Source organism: Physeter macrocephalus, chromosome 6, assembly GCF_002837175.3.
Source record: "Physeter macrocephalus isolate SW-GA chromosome 6, ASM283717v5, whole genome shotgun sequence".
NCBI lineage: Eukaryota > Metazoa > Chordata > Mammalia > Artiodactyla > Physeteridae > Physeter > Physeter macrocephalus.
The window spans coordinates 33,022,127-33,033,470 of NC_041219.1; the positions used below are offsets into that span (position 1 = coordinate 33,022,127).

At 37.9% G+C, this 11,344-nt stretch overlaps 1 protein-coding gene and 1 pseudogene across 6 annotated transcripts in view; one reads left to right on the forward strand and one right to left on the reverse strand.

The window, feature by feature from the left end:
- The window catches only part of ANKS1B (ankyrin repeat and sterile alpha motif domain containing 1B), a 1,202,038-nt gene that overhangs the window by 1,018,802 nt on the left and 171,892 nt on the right, over window positions 1-11,344 (reverse strand). The window lies entirely within an intron of this gene.
- Window positions 1,722-2,786, forward strand: LOC102987257 (glyceraldehyde-3-phosphate dehydrogenase-like; annotated as a pseudogene).

The following is an 11,344-nucleotide window of genomic DNA, read 5'->3' on the forward strand; positions in this document are numbered from 1 at the left end:
AGAGTGGCATGGACATATATACACTACCAAACGTAGGTTGGATAGCTAGTGGGAAGCAGCCACATGGCACAGGGAGATCAGCTAGGTGGTTTGTGACCACCTAGAGGGGTGGGATAGGGAGAGTGGGAGGGAGGGAGACGCAAGAGGGAAGAGATATGGAAACATATGTATATGTATAACTGATTTACTTTGTTGTAAAGCAGAAACTAACACACCATTGTAAAGCAATTATACTCCAATAAAGATGTTTAAAAAAATTGTTCACCAATAGGTATCTTTAATATCCACAAATATTAGAAACTGAGTAACACATAAGTCAAAGAAAATATCTAAAAGATTTTGGAATGTATTTACAACTGAAAGAAAGGAAAACACAAAATATCAAAAATTTGGGGATGCAACTAAAGTAGTACCTAAAGAAAAATTTATAGTATTAAAATGACACTGATAGACCAGAGAAAGGTCCCACATTGATGACCTCAGCTTCCACTTTAAGAAACAGGAAAATAAGCGCATATTAACCCCAAAGTAAGCAGAAGAAAGGAAACCAGTGAAAAAGAAAACAGGATAACAATAGAGACAATCAATGAAATCAAAAAGTGATTCTTTAAAATACTCTATAAAATTTAAAAATCTATAGGCAAACTGATAAGGATAAAAATAGAAGATACAAATTACCAAATCAGGAGCAGTTTGGTATTATCACTGCATATTCTAAAAATATGAACAGTATGAGAATATTTTTAATAACTTTATACCAATAAATTAAAAAACTTAGATGAAATGGGCAAGTTTCTTGAAAAACACAAACCACCAAAACTCATTTTTAAAAATAGGATAACCTGAATAGCCCTACCTCTATTAAGGAAACTGAACTTGAACTTGTGGTTACAAAACATTCCCCACAAAACAAAAAATTGTCCAGATCCAGGTGGCTTCAATGGGGAGGTACACCAGATATTTAAGGAAGAAATAATATCAATTGTACAAAAATCATTCCAAAATATTGAAGAGGCACAAATACTGCGTAATATTCTATGACACCAAAGACCTATGACGAAGGAACTACAGATCAATATATCACTCATGAATACAGAAGCAAAACTTCTCAGCAAAATTCTAGCAAGTTGAATCCAACAATATATGAAAAGAACACTACACCATGATGAAATGGAGTTTATTTCGGGATTGCAAATTTGTTTTAACATTCATAAATTACTATATTAACAAACTAAAACAGAAAAATTATTATTATCTCAACAGATATGGAAATAGTACTTGCCAAACTCCAACATCAATTCCTAATAAAAACTGTTAGTAGGGCTTCCCTGGTGGCGCAGTGGTTGAGAATCCGCCTGCCGATGCAGGGGACACGGGTTCGTGCCCCGGTCCGGGAAGATCCCACATGCCGCGTAGCGGCTGGGCCCGTGAGCCATGGCCGCTGAGCCTGCGCATCCGGAGCCTGTGCTCCGCAACGGGAGAGGCCACAACAGTGAGAGGCCCGCGTACCGCAAAAAAAAAAAAAAAAAAAAAAAAAAAAAAAACTGTTAGTAAACTGGGAATAGAAGGAAACATCATCAACCTATAAAAGATATCTACAAAAAACTTATAGCTAACATAATCTTATGATGAAAGACTGAATGCCTTCCCCTTAAGATCAAGAACAGGGCAAGTTATGTCTGTTTCCCACTTCTATTCAACATGTTTCTGGAGGCTCTCTGCTTCTCTTCATTCAACAGACAGCTGATTTTCCTGTGCAGTGCCAGCTGCATCCCTAAGACATGATAGTGAAGATTGGAGTAAATGGATTTGTCTGTATCAGATATCTGGTCACCAGGGCTGCTTTTAACTCTGGCAAAGTGAAAAACGTTGCCGTCAATGACCCTTCATAGACCTCAACTTCATGGTCTACATGTTTCACTGTGATTCTACCCATGGCAAGTTTGATGGCACAGTCAAGGTTGAAACTGGGAAGCTTGTCATCAATGAAAAGTCCATCTCCATCTTCCAGTAATGAGATCCTGCCAATGTCAAACGGGGTGATGCTGCTGCTGGATACATGGTGGAGTCCACTCATGTCTTCACTACCTTGGAGTAAGCTAAGGTTTGCTTGAAGGGTAGAGCCCAAAGGGTCATCATCTCTGCCCCTTTTGCTGAAACCCCCATGTTTGTGATGGGCATAAACCATGAGAAGTATGTCAACTCCCTCAAGATTGTCAGCAATGCCTCCTGCACCATCAACTGCTTGGTGCCCCTGGCCAAGGTAACTATGACAACTTTGGCATCGTAGAGGGACTCATGACCACAGTCAATGCCATCACTGCCACCCAGAAGACTGAAAATTGATGGTCCCTCTGGGAAACTATACAGTGACAGCCACAGGGTTTCCCAAAACATCATTCTGGCATCTACTAGCACTGCCAAGACTCTTGGCAAGGTCATCCCTGAGGTGAACAGGAAGCATACTGGCATGGCCTTCTGTGTCTCCACCAACAGTATGATGGTCATAGATCTGACTTGCCATCTGGAGAAAGTTGCAAATATAATGACACCAAAAAGGTGGTAAAGCAGGCATCAGAGGGCCCACTAAAGAGCATCCTGGGCTACACTGAAAATCTTGCTGTCTCCTGCAATTTTACCAGTGATACCCACTCTTCCACCCTTGATACCGTGGTTTGCATTGCCCTCAATAACCACTTTGTCAAGCTCATTTCCTGGTAGGACCATGAATTTGGCTACAGTAATAGGGCAGTGGACTGATGATCCACATGGCCTCCAAGGAGTAAAAGCCCTCTGGGCCACCAGCCACAGAGAGAACATGAGAGGAATAAAGATATACTCAGCTGCTGGGGAGTCCTTGCCCCAACTCAATCCCCCAACACACTGAGAATCTCCCATTCTCAATAGTTTCAATCCCAGACCACTTAAAGAATGGGAGGGGTTCTTCCCTGGCGGCGCAGTGGTTGAGAGTCCACCTGCCGATGCAGGGGACGTGGGTTCATGTCCCAGTCCGGGAGGATCCCACAGGCTGCGGAGCAGCTAGGTCCGTGAGCCATGGCCACTGAGCCTGCGCGTCTGGAGCCTGTGCTCCACAACGGGAGAGGCCACAGCAGTGAGAGGCCGGCGTACCGCAAAACAAAACAAAAAAACAAAAAAAAAAGAATGGGAGGGGCTCAGAGAGCCCTACCTTGTCATGTACCACCAACAACTATAATGTACGCAGTCAAAAAAATGTTTTTGTACCAGAGATTTTAGCCAATGTAGTGGCTAGAAATGCAGTGACAAGAAAAAGAAATAAAAGACATCCAGATTGTAAGGAAAGAAGAAAATCTATCTTTACTTGAAGACAACATAGTCATGTACGTAAAAAAATCCTATGAAATCTACAAAAAAAGCTACTAAAATTAAAATTGTGTTTAATTAGGGGAAGCTGTGTAAAAAATATAGGGAACTCTCTGACCTTTCTTCATAATACTTCCATAAATCTAAAATTATTTCAAAATAAAATGTTTTAAAAAAAGGAAAACCTTACTCCAAAAAAAAAAAAAAAAAACCACAACAAAAAAGTGTGTTTAGCAAGTTTGCAAGAAACAACTCAATAGGTAAAAGTCAACTATATTTCTATATGCTAGCAAAGAACAATCAGAAATCAAAAATTTTTTAAATATCATTTACAATATCAAGAAAAATATTAAATACTTAAGAATAAATTTGACAAAATATGTGCAAAGTTGTACACTAAAAACTACAAAATATTGCTGTGAGAAGTTAAAGAGGACCTAAACAAATGGTGAGATAATATCAAGTTCATGAATCAGAAGACCAAATATTTTTATGATGTTAATTTTCCACAGATTTATCTTTAGATTAAATACAATGCAATCAGAATCCCAGCCAGCTTTTTTTGTAGAAATTCACTAATTCTAAAATTCATTTGGAAATACAAAGGACCTAGGATAGCCAAAGCAACTCTGAAAAAGAAGAACAAAGTTGGATACTTACACTACCTGATTTCAAGACTATGATAAAACTATAGTAAACAAGACATTGTATGGTATTAAAGATAGATCATTTGAAGAGAATAGAGGAATAGAAAGTCCACCTACACATATATGCAAGTGATTTTGACACAGGTGCAACAGCAATTCATTAAAGAACGAACAGTCTTATCAAAAAGTTGTGTTGAACAAATGGATATCCTTAGGCCATACCATATCCAAAACAAAACCGTATATCCTCACCACATCATATACAAAAATTCACTTAAAAATAAATAATAGATCTAAAAGCAAAACCTAAAACCATAAAACTTCTACAAGAAAATGTACAGGGAAATTTCTGTGACCTTGGATTAAGCAAAAAAATTTTCTAGATTATAATACCAAAGCACAACCCACACAAGAAAATTTGACGAATTGGACTTTAACAAAATTATGAGCTTCTGCTCTTCAAAGACACTGTTAAGAGAATGAAAAGGAAATGGGGAGTGGGAGAAAAAATTTTGCAAATCACATTTTCTTTTCTATTCTTTGATCCATAATAGATAAAAAAAATCAATGACCTTAAAAAAAAATGGGCAAAGGATTTGAACAGATACTTCAACAAAGAAGATATACACATGGCAAGTAAGAACATGAAAAGGTGCTCAACATCATTTGTCTTGAGAGAAATGCAAATTAAAATCATGAGATACTACTCATATCTATTACAATGGTGCTGATTAAGAATAACTCACATACCAATGTTGACAGGGATGTAAATCAACTACAACTCTCAAACACTGAACTACCATACAATCCAGTCATTCCACTCTAGATATTTAGTCAACAGAAATGACAGCATGTTTCTATACAAAGACTTATACATAAATATACATAGCAGCTTTATTCATACTAGCCCCAAACTAAAATAACCCAAATGTCTATTAACAGGTAAATCGATTTAAAAAATTGTGATATGTTCATACAATGGAATGCTACTCAGCAATAAAAAGGAATGAAATATTCAAATATCCAACAACATTCGTTGAAAATCTAAATCATTCAGGTTCTCAGATTGCTTCTTCTTGAAACAGCAGAATGGGAGATTTATCCCCTGAAATGAATAAAACACAGTCTCTGGATTAAAGGCAACAGGCCCAGATGAGGGCAGGGGAGCTAAATCGTATGAGGTAAGGAACTGAACTTTTTTTCCCTCTCAATAATTAAAGCACTTTTTCAGGATTTTTTATTGAATCATTCTTCCTCTTCCTGCTTCTTTCAAGGGTCAACTTTATCTTAAACTAAATTTTTATACAGGTATACCTCATTTTATTGCACTTCAATTTACTGTGTTTTATAGATACTGATATTTTTTTTGTACATCTTTATTGGAGTATAATTGCTTTACAATGTTGTGTGAGTTTCTGCTGTAGCACAAAGTGAATCAGCAATATGTATACATATATCCCCATATCCCCTCCCTCTTGAGCCTCTCTCCCACCCTCTCTATCCCACCCTTCTAGGTGGTCACAAAGCATCTAGCTGATCTCCCTGTGCTATGCAGTAGCTTCCCACTAGCTATTTATTTAACATTTGGTAGTGTATATATGTCAATGCTACTCTCTTGCTTTGTCCCAGCTTCCCCTTCCCCCACTGTGTCCTAGTGGCAGGGCAGGCATAAAGACGCAGACGTAGAGAACGGACTAGTTTTTCTTTTCTTTTTTTTTTTTTTAACATCTTTATTGGAGTATAACTGTTTTACAATAGTGTGTTAGTTTCTCCTTTACAACAAAGTGAATCAGTTATACATATACATATGTTCCCATATCTCTTCCCTCTTGCATCACCCTCCCTCCCACCCTCCCTATCCCACCCCTCTCATGGTCACAAAGCACAGAGGTGATCTCCCTGTGCTATGCGGCAGCTTCCCACTAGCTATCTAATTTACATTTGGTAGTGCATATATGGGGTCAGGTTTTTAAATTTAGATATAAGAAAGTTCAATATTCTATAAATAAGAATATCTTAAGTACTCATGAACATAACAAGAAGTATAATGTAGTGTCCAATTAATTGATTAGTAGTAAGGTCCTCTGTTCCCTTAAGAAACTATAATATAGTTAATTAAAGGAGATAACCAGAAAATACAAGTTAATGGTTCCTGAAATACATTGTCAATGGTTTCTGCCTACTGGCTTTAAGAACAACTGTTTATATCTAATATTCAACAAAATATTTTGCATCAAAATAATTATCTTACTTGTAACAAAAGCAGCTGGAGAAGATGATCATAGCAATTATGCAGACAGCCATAGAAATGAGCAAAGCCAGCCATCGAATGCTGCCATCGAAAAATGGACCTGATAATGGAAGTAAACAATGAAAAAGACATATTACCTTTCGATCACATCTTAAAAGGAAAAAATAACTTGTAGTGTTGAACTCTAGAAAGCTTGCTTATTGTTAAAACCAGAGAAAATATTTCACTGAGAATCATGATTGCACTTTTCTCTGCTAACCTACCTATAACAACAGGGGGCAGTGTAGGTTGTAAATACTGGTTACATAAGTTGGTCCGACAACATTCTATTGTCCGGCGTAGCTGGGCTTTTGGTGAATCCTAAAGGAAGAAAATTAGAAATAATCTGATACACGAAACTGATAATTAATTTTTAAAATATTCATAAAATACAGTTTCTAATTCAGTGAGTGAAAAGGACCTGCTAAGTTTGTGTGAAAGTGATTATTGAAAAATTTAAATCTATCGTGAAATAGTGTTGTAAAGACTCTAAAATGTTTTTTCTTAAGAAGAATGTATGTATGTGCATGGTGTGTTAGAACACTAGACTATAACTTAATTACAGATAAACAAAAGTTTATATATATTTTTCACCCAAAATTTGGCATATCTTAAGATATGACTATTCATTTGTTTTTAGTAAAAAAGTATTTAAAATCATGAGATCTTTTCCTAAAAAACATGGGTAATACATTTTATTACAGTGATAGACTAGCAGGGTAAATATGATCTCATAGTAGTATTGAGACTTAGTTGGATGAGACTTAAGATCTGACTAAAAAGTGGAGCGTGTCCTAGGCCAAAGAAATGACAGGTTAGAAAAGGTAGTCAAGTAGGCAGAAGATACAGTTGATTCTGCCTATAACAACTATGTTGAAACTAATGAACCTGGTATGGAAGCAAGTTGAAGTGTATGTGGTGAGGATAAGGGCAAAATATAGAAACAATATTTCTGAGAGTTTTTGGGAGACCACCAACCAGATATGTGTCCCTAATAGATCAGAAAATGAGCACAGGGAAAGACTGTAGTCATGGGAACAGATACCAAAAATTATATGTGAAGTTTTATTTGATTAAAAGTACAGTATTTGAGAAGTTCTTAACTTGAATGCTGACATTTCAGCACTACCTGGAAGAAGTGCCATTCCAGACCAAAACAGTAACAGAAAGGAATTGTCTGTCGTCATAGAAGTAGCAAGAATATAAGCAGAAATCAACCTTCTTATTCTTAAATATCAGATGGGTAGAAAGGAGAAACCCCGGTATAATCAGGTATTCCTTTAAAAATGTGAAAATGAGATTCCATAGGGGAATCTATATGGGATTCTATAAGGGACTTGAGATTATATAAGAGAAGGTAAGATGGGTCAAGAGTACTTGGAAACCTCCAAAAGCACAAGTTTTACATTTTAACTGAATTTTTAACTTTCTAACAATTTTTTTTACCTTTAAATGATCATAAAAAGAAAGAGAAAAGAGAGACATGTCAGAAGTTACACAGGTGACTCTGAAAAAAATATCCCAGATCTAGAGAAAACTTACATGAAGGATGGAATGAAGAGTATACAACTAAAGATGAATAAAAGAAGCGTGAAGCATCCAAGAATAGTCCCAGTATGGCTAAAGTTCAAAATGAGCTCAGCCTTGCAGGACAGAAAATGTAAAGAAAAATCAGGAAGGGGTTTTTGGCAGTGCTAGAAGAAAGACCACCAAGCAATGGATGTAGTATTGCCGACAAAATACCAGGTAATGGAGGACAAAGAAAACGAACACTTCCTTAACTCTCGTTTTGTTTCAGTCTTCTCTATCAAGGATGATTACAGGAATGAAGAAGGCAGACCAAACGCTAGTAAGTGGGATTGGTATCCCAGAAGTATGCAGAGACCCTACAATGTTTCTGTGTTCTGTCTGAATTCCCATCTTCTCAGCTAGGTGAATTACATCACAGGAAGTTGAGAGCACTTCGGAGAAGGCTGAAAGCGGTATGATTTAAAGATTTTAGAAACGAGGAGTGCTGTAAACCAGATAGCTAAATGTTACATTACTTTTAAAAGGGAAAGAAAGACTTTGCCAACAACAGATTGGGGGCAGCACAGTATTATGGAAACAAGGATTTGGGAATCAAATAGCTTAAATCACAGCTTTGCCATTTATTAACTTTGTGACCCTAAGCAATGAACTTACTTCTCTCTGGGCTTTAGTTTCCTCTGCTATAAGACGGAGGATAAAAAATATCTGCCTCATAGGGTAACTGGGAGAAAATGAGGTAAAATATACCAAGCACTTAGCATATTAAATGCAAATAGTAAATGTTAAATAAATTAATTCTTCTTCCTCTAGTGAATGTGACACAGATCCCAGTTGACATTCTAGAATAAGTCACAAATGCTTGTAATCTCCTGGAAGACTGACTCAATGTGGCTTCACTGAGAACAAGCAACATGAAACTCACATCTTTCTTATGTAGGTTAACTACTGCACACAGCCATGTGCAGACCAGGCACACTTCTCCTTGGGGAATCAACGCTTTTCCTGTGGCCCCTCCCTTTATTTCATAGGCCTCAAATTAGGTCTTACCTTGCACTGAAAATCAGATCCTTCATATTTCATACACCCTGAAGCCAATGTGGTTTCTCCTTGGTCATCTTCTTCTATGATGGCAAAGCAATGCCCATTAGTTCTAAAAGAAAAAAAGCCAAAAAACCAAAACCAACTTCACATTGGAAAGTACTAATTAAATCTTGGTATGAATGTGACCAGTTACTGATGGCTTTTAGTTCTGAATTAGAATTACATTCACATTTGACTTACTGGCAAAACCGTATGCGTTTTAAGGCAAGTGAAAATTGTCACATCTGAACTAAAACCTAAAGGTCTAATAAAAATCCTGTGTCAGGTAGAAAAGGATTTTCTATTAAACAAGTCCCACCAAATATGAAATACTATGTAACTTCTCTTTGCTAATCATAGTCATGTGATCACAGAAAGATGATTTATACAACTTTATAAAGTAAATAATCTTAACGTTTAAAAATATACTTAAAAATAACTTTGTCTCTTTTCATCCATAAGATTTTCAGTATTCCCATACTGTACACAATAATAAATAAAAACAAACTTTCCTGTGAAACATAAAAATAGATTCAATGACAAAGAAAAGTATATTTGGGAAGACCAGACTAAGATCCTGAGAGGCACTTTTTATTTAACATGATAGGAAAAGAGGGAGAACTTCTGAATAGCTGAATTTTCAAGAAATTTATATAAATGTATTTGTATTTAATAAAATGTTATCGGGGCTTCCCTGGTGGCGCAGTGGTTAAGAATCCGCCTGCCAATGCATCGGCAGGCGGACTCTCAACCACTGTGCCACCAGGGAAGCCCTGCTTTTCTTTTTAATTGAAGATTTGTTGCAACTCTGTGTTGAACAAGTCTATCTTCACTGTTTTCCAACAGCATTTGCTCAATTCATGTCTCTGCAATTCATTTTAGTAATTCTCACAATATTTCAAATTCTTATTTATTACTATATTTGTTATGGTGATCTATGAATTGTTTTGGGGCATCAAGACATATGTCCACATAAGACAGTGAGCTTGATGAATGTTGTACGTGTTCTGACGGCTCCACAGACCGCCATTCTCCACCTCTCTCCCTCTCCTGGGGCCTCCCTCTTCCCCAAGACACAGTATTGAAATGAGGACAATTAATAACCCTACAGTGGCCTCTAAGTGTTCAAGTGAAAGAAAGAATCACACATCTCTCATTTTAAATCAAAAGCTAGAAATGATTAAGCTTAGTGAAGAAGACATGTCAAAAGCCGAGATAGGTTAAAATCTAGGCCTGTTGCACTAAACAGTTAGCCACATTGTGAATGCAAGGGAAAAGTGGGTTTTTTGGGTTTTTCTTTTTGCGGTACGGGCCTCTCACCGCCGCAGCCTCTCCCGTTGCGGAGCACAGGCTCAGTGGCCATGGCTCATGGGCCCAGCCGCTCTGCGGCATGTGGGATCCTCCAGGACCGGGGCACAAACCCGCGTCCCCTGCATCGACAGGCGGACTCTCAACCACTGCGCCACCAGGGAAGCCCAAGGGGGAAAAGTTTTTGAAGGAAATTAAAAGTGCAACTCCAATGAACACATGAATGATAAAAAAAAAGTGAAACAGCCTTATCGCTGATAAGAAGAAAGTTTTAGCGGTCTGGATAGAAGATCAAATGAACCACAACATTTCCTTAAGCAAAAGCCTAATGCAAAGCAAGGCCCTAACTCTCTTCAATTCTATGAAGGCTGAGAAGGAGGTGAAAAAGCTGCAGAAGAAAAGTTTGAAGCCAGCAGAGGTTGGTTCATGAGGTTTAAGGAAAGACTCTATCTCCGTCACATAAAAGTGCAAGATGAGGGAATTCCCTGGCAGTCCAGCGGTTAGGACTCTGCACTCCCACTACAGGGGGCCTGGGTTTGTTCCCTGGTCGGGCAACTAAGATTCCAGTAAGACAAGATAGACAGATAGATAGATAGATAGATAGATAGACAGATAGATAGATAGATAGATAAATTTAGAAAACCAACACACACACACACACAAGTGCAAGATGAAGCAGCAAGTGCTAATGTAGAAGCTATAGCAAGCTATCCAGAAGATCTAACTAAAATAGCTAATGAAAGTAGCTGCGCTAAACAACAGATTTTCAGTGTAGACAAAACAGTCTTACTTTAGAAAACTATGCCATCTAGGACTTTCATAGATAGAGAGGAGAAGTCAACATCTGGCTTCAAAGCTTCAAAGGACAGGCTGACTCCTTGTTAGGAACTAATGCACCTGGTGACTTTAAGCCAACTGTAAATCAACTATACTTCCATTTTTTAAAATTAATTAATTAATTAAAAATAAATTGAGGGCTTCCCTGGTGGCGCAGTGGTTGAGAGTCCGCCTGCCGATGCAGGGGACACGTGTTCGTGCCCCGGTCCGGGAAGATCCCACATGCTGCGGAGCAGCTAGGCCCATGAGCCATGGCCGCTGAGCCTGCGCGTCCGGAGCCTGTGCTCCGCAACAGGAGAGGCCACAACAG